This window comes from Prosopis cineraria, unplaced genomic scaffold (genome assembly GCF_029017545.1).
Source record: "Prosopis cineraria cultivar Desert tree isolate PC_DT_omini unplaced genomic scaffold, ASM2901754v1 PC10, whole genome shotgun sequence".
NCBI classification, from domain to species: domain Eukaryota; kingdom Viridiplantae; phylum Streptophyta; class Magnoliopsida; order Fabales; family Fabaceae; genus Prosopis; species Prosopis cineraria.
The window spans coordinates 32,442,798-32,448,829 of record NW_026555341.1 but is presented as its reverse complement, the minus strand read 5'-3'; the positions used below and the strand labels follow the sequence as shown (position 1 = coordinate 32,448,829).

Sequence of the window (6,032 nt, the reverse complement as noted above, 5' to 3'; positions counted from 1 at the left end):
TAAAATTTTAAACTAAATAGTTTGGAAAAAATGTAATAGCATTTGTTTTTTTTCAAATGATACTGTTTATTTTTATAAAAAAAAATTTCAGATTCGTTTTTTATGTACGAACTGAAGCAATTTTTTAAAGATAAATTGTTTAGATAATAATAGTATTAGATTACAATAGGTACTTTAATTTGGATAGTGAGATAAGAGCCACACAAATTGCACAGTCAAAATCAAGGAAATGGACAGAAAAAGGGAAAAAGAGAAAGGGAGAGACCCTACGCCATCGGCTATCCCTAAAGCTGGCTATCTTGGCCCATACATAATTATTTTAAAAAAATTGTAGAAAATAAAAAAGACACACCAAGTAAATGAGCATTGCACGTGATTTGCTAAATTTCAAGAGTCAAACAGCACGCATTTCAAGATGTGCAGATGAGACTGAGCTAGAGGTCTCTCCTTTCACCTTTTCTCCTTTTTCCCTCCATTTCCTTCATCATAATAATTCATTTTGTGTGATTCTGTGTGGCTTTTATCTGACCATCTAAAATGTCAGCTGTAATCCACTACTATCTGACCGAGCGCGATGTCTCTCCTTTCACCTTTTCTTCTTTTGCCCTCCATTTCCTTCATCATAATCGTTCATTTTGTGTGATTATGTGTGGCTTTTATCTAACCATCCAAAATGCCAGCTGTAAGACTACTTAATTTAAAATTTTATTCTTGCATTTCAAATTAAAATTATTGTGAATTTAATCTTGTAATGTTGAATTTTTATCTTGTATTATTTATGAATAAAAAAGTTAAAATGGGGAAAATATGAATGCATGTATATAAATTATTATTTTAAAAATTAATATATATATATCTATATTATTTATAAATATAAAAATTGTTCCTACCAAAAAAGTTAAAAACTATTTCAGTGGGTAAAGCTAATTTTTACATTTTTCTAATGCAAAGTTCTTCTAGTAATATATGATTCTGTGTTTTCCATTCAGTACTTTGATTTTATTAATAAGTTATTTTCAACATGTTTCATCAATATCAAAAAAAATTTTAAAATTCATTAACTTTGTCTTAACATTTAATAAATTCTCAACTTTGTCTTTATTAAATATACACTTTCAATAATATATCTTCTCTCTCCAACATTCAACGGAGGGTAAAAAAAATTATGATAAAAATTTAATGATGTAACTCATAAATAGGATAAAAAATTCTTCTCTCTCTATCCTATAAATAAAATCAGAGAAAGTATCCTAATTGCAAACTTCATTTTGATTCTATGGACATATTGATTGAAATTTATAAATAATATTTATACACACACATAAATATTTTCTCTATTTGAAACAGTTTTTGAAATGTACAAGTAATATATATATTTTAGCAAACATTCAAAGATGAAAATCACAATAATTTTAATTTTAAACACAAGAATAAATATACATTATTTATAAATTTCAAAAAATTTTCATACCTTAAAAAAAACTTAAAAACTGTTTCGGGGAGTAAACCAATTTTTTACATTTTTCAGTCAATTTATTAATTTAATCACTGAAACAGTTTTAATTTTGTTGGTAGGAACAGTTTTCGAATTTATAAATAATACTATGTATTTTGAATTTTTTAAATAATATATTGATGTATATATATACATTAATATTTTCTCCACTTTTAATTTTTTATATTATAAAATAATACAATAAAGATAAAAAATCAAATATTAAATTCATAATAATTTTAATTTGAAACACAAGAATAAAATTTTAAATTTAATCATTATAAAAAAATGTAATATCATTTTTTTAAATAATGCTGTGTTTATTTTAATTAAAAATTCCAAGACCCTTTTTTAGAGCAAATTGTTTAGGCAATGATAGTAGTGGACTACAGCCTACAGTTGACATTTTAGATGGTCAAATAAGAACCACACAGAATCACACAGAATAAATGATTAGGATGTAAGAAATGGAGGAGAAAAGAAAAAAAGTAAGGAAGAGGCCTATGCCTGAACTTAAAGACATGTCTTAATTTTGGAATTCAATTTAACTAAATTTTTTTACCCTTATTCTCAATTTTCCCCTCTTGTGAACCTACAGGGAAAATGAGCTGGATTGATAGATATGTAATGCGAGGACGACCAAATGAATGACTTAATGATCAACTCAAATAAATAAATAAACTATATTAAATTATTGATTATTGATTGTCACGCATAATGGATAACAGTCCTAGGTTACACATGGACTTAAATTGAGTTGGGCTAAGGCTTAATGTTAAAAAGTTCTACATCTCATTTTAAGGTCACATCAGCATTTTGGATCAATATGGGTGAGGCTTAATGGAGATTTCCAAAACGAGACGGATTTGCGTCCACCTGAGTCCCACTAAAATAGAGTTTGGGTTGAACATGTTAGAGCCCAAATCTCGAATTTTGAATCTAGACATTTGTTTTAAGGTCAAAATAAACTTTTTCACAACCAAAAAAAAAAAAACTTAGAAAACAGTGAAACATTTGCTCCTATAGTTTTAGTCATTTTGAAATTAATCCTTACACTTCAAAAATTCTTAAATCACTCCCTCTATTTTTCACATCAGAGGAGTTAGTCCCTACTGTTCATAAATTTGAAGCGAAGTAACAAAGTGTCAAACAGAATAATTAATTTTAAAAAAAGAGATTATGCTGTAATATATATAATATATATATATATAATAACTGGCAAAGGTTCTACTGGTATATTGAAATCTTTTTCTAACATCACACTCATATTTGTCCAAACCATGACAGCTATGTTTATTACTTCAACATGGAAATGAACATAAACCCTCTTGATGCAATCATTGAAAAAAATGAATATGAAACAAGGAACTGTCTAAAAATTATCATTTTAACACTTTATTCTGGCTGAAGAAGAATAAGACGGAAGTTTGATTGCTTCTACAAATATATAAGTAATACAGTAATATAAAACCAAAAAAAAAAAAACAATAGAAATAAATGTGCTTGTATTCATATGGCTCTTGGAGGCTTTTCCAATAATGCTGAGAGGTAAACCTCATCCTTTGACTTTGGAGATATGGCCCACTTGTGCTTCTTGTACCTTAATTGCAGAAACATGTAGATATAGTCATCCAAATCCTTTTTGCTACAAAAGAACCTATCAATCCATAACAGACCTCCAGGTCTAAGGGTTCTGTCCCAATCATATATGATGAAGTCCAAAAGCAAAAGGTCAATCCAACCATCAAGAAATCCACTGCTATGAATCAAGTCCAAAGTGTTATCAAAGAATGGAAGCCTCTGATTCAAAGTCACATAAAGAGGAATCAGACCCCTTAGAGCTATCATCTCATTGAAAGGTGCCCCAAAATTTAGGGCAGTGGTAACAATAGTCACATTATGTTCCCTCATTCTTGCAGCAAAAGTCCCAGTTCCTATCCCAAAATCTAGACCTATCCTTATCTCACCAGGCTTGATTCTCAAAACATCTGTTATCAGAAAATCTGCTAAAAGTGAACTATTTGTGACCCATTTCAGTTTTTCCCTTTCCATTTCAAAACATCCAACACATTTTGAGTAACCTCTTTTTGGGTTTTTGCTTGATAAGCACTGAAAGTTTCTGCACTGATAATTCCCCCATCTCACATTCCTATCATCTGGAACCTTCCAAAGTGACTCGTTATAGGGTACGGCTTTTGGTATACCTTAGAAGCTCTTGTTAAACACCTTCTTCTTGGCAAAGGGTCACACCCATTGAACATAAGTTTCTGAGCTAAGTTCCAATCATCATCACAATAAGACCCAATGTCATAGTCCATGTACTGTTCTAGATCCTTCTTGTGTAAGACACATGCATGCCCTATAGTGTTATAAACCTTATCTGAACCATACACATTGACCTTCACTACTCTGTTCTCCTTTGGGGTTATGTACTTCCTGATCTCCTCTGTGATGAAGAAATTGATCAAAGGGTCTTCTTTTATTGCAGATTCATTTCTGATTCCTTCAGCTTTGGAAGCCTGATCTGCCTGAGAGCAACATTGGAAGCATGAAGAGGTTTGAGTATTTCTTCCTCCAAGTATTTCTTGTCCAATGTGGCTTTGTATTTCTCCATTTCTTGTGACTTTGTCTCAAGCTTGGCTTGTAGAGTCTCCAAATTTTCCAATACTCTCCAACTCTGTCAGATAGTGATTTGGTGTCAAAACCTCAAAAACCTCCTTGGCATTGTAGAAATTGTGGCACAGATCTGCATTCTGGTAGAAAAAACCAGCATAGTAGAATCTGAGGAGGCTTAAAATACTTACTAATATAACCATCCCTCCCAAAATGATCTGCATAAAACCCATTATTTTTGCTAGTTTGCATCTGGGAAGGCATGACCTTCCCATTGGGATCTCTGAGGAATTTGTTTGGATTGAGGTGAAATGGAGAGAAGGAAAATCTGGGGAAATGAAGAACAAGAAAGAAACCAAATCAAACAAGAAAAATGGCAAATGAAAATAATGATTGTTTTGAGGCTTTTAGTCTATGCTATGGCTTGAAGCTTCTTGCCTTGTTCATGAGCTAAAGTCAATGTTCTGATTAATAAATTGCATGCAATTGGGTGTCTTCAGTTTGCTTCTTTAGCTAAAAAGTTGATAATTATTATATATATATAATTCCACTTTAATTTGAGATTACGATTACCCAAAATTGCACTGAATGTATCTGGAGCAAACCAAATATAAAAGAGCATTCAAGTTATTTAAATTTTTAAGATATCAAATCTTTTTTTTTTTTTTAAATGCTTAACTTACATCTGATTTTTCCATACTTCAAAAAGGGATGAGTATTGTGCTTATCTCCTTTAGATCATTCATTTCAAATTCAGATTAATTGGATGTTAACTTTTTTTAACTTTTTTAATACAATTTTTTTTAACTTTTAATCTAAATTACAATTATTGAAGATATTGGTCTATTTTTTTTATTTTACTTTCTAGTTCTTTCGAAATTTAAAAAATAATAAAAAAAAATAAATAAATTTAACCAAAACTGAATGATTCAGACCTCATATCATATGAATGTTACTTATCCATCCTAAAAATGATTATGAGATTTAACTTTTAATAGCATAAATGAAGTTTACAAAGAATTTTGGAATTATATATAATGTACAACAGTTGACCTTATTTTAAGTGTAGAATCCTAATCTTGTTTTCAATTGCATTTGGTATAGTTCCTGTGAGAATCTTAATCCTTCCCTTTGATGAATTTAATGATATGTCTTTTTCTCATGACAATGAATTTAATAATATATAAAACCAAGCATAAACCAGGCCAAGGGAAAAAAAAAACAAACAAACCTAGAGAGCTAAGTGAACCATAAACTACGGCCTTTTTAGGATTATTTTCCAAAAAACAAACACTAAATTATAATCCAGAAGTCAAACTTAGCACATGATTCTTCCGTGAGTGGAAAGTAGAAAGTCTGTGGTAGAGATCCGGTTCCAGAGGAGAAAATGTCTTAATTGCAAGCAGTACCACATGAGATTTATGTAATATTTTACAACTTGCAATTAATTACATGTATTGCTCGTCAAGTAAGTGCATGCACGCACGAATCGATCATATTTAATGAATTTTACCTAAATAATTTTTTTTTTAAAAATTTAAGAAGAATAAGAAATATTCTGAAAAAAAAAACCAATTCCACGAAAATAAAAGTTTGGATCTGCATGTCTATTGAAAGTGCAGCCCAAATCCCTCAACATTTTTTTTTTACTTACAAAAAGGGCTCAAAGAGAAAAGCAAGCTATGTTCATGATAAAATTGAATTTTTTCTCACCAAAAAAAAAAAATGAATTGTTGTCGATCATATTGGAAACAATTGCAGATATTACATACCAAACGCAACACCCATACTAACTAAAAAAAAAAAATCAAGGAGGGATCAACTCACGACCTTGTTACTATGAAAATTAAAGGTATAAAACCTATTCAAATCAAGCATGCCAAATCAAATCAAACATGAACTAATTAAAATAAATTATAAATAA

At 29.9% G+C, this 6,032-nt stretch overlaps 1 pseudogene; it reads right to left on the bottom strand.

The window, feature by feature from the left end:
• Positions 1-2,960: 2,960 nt before the first annotated feature.
• On the bottom strand, positions 2,961-4,430 carry LOC129321442 (probable methyltransferase At1g29790; annotated as a pseudogene).
• Positions 4,431-6,032: the final 1,602 nt, after the last annotated feature.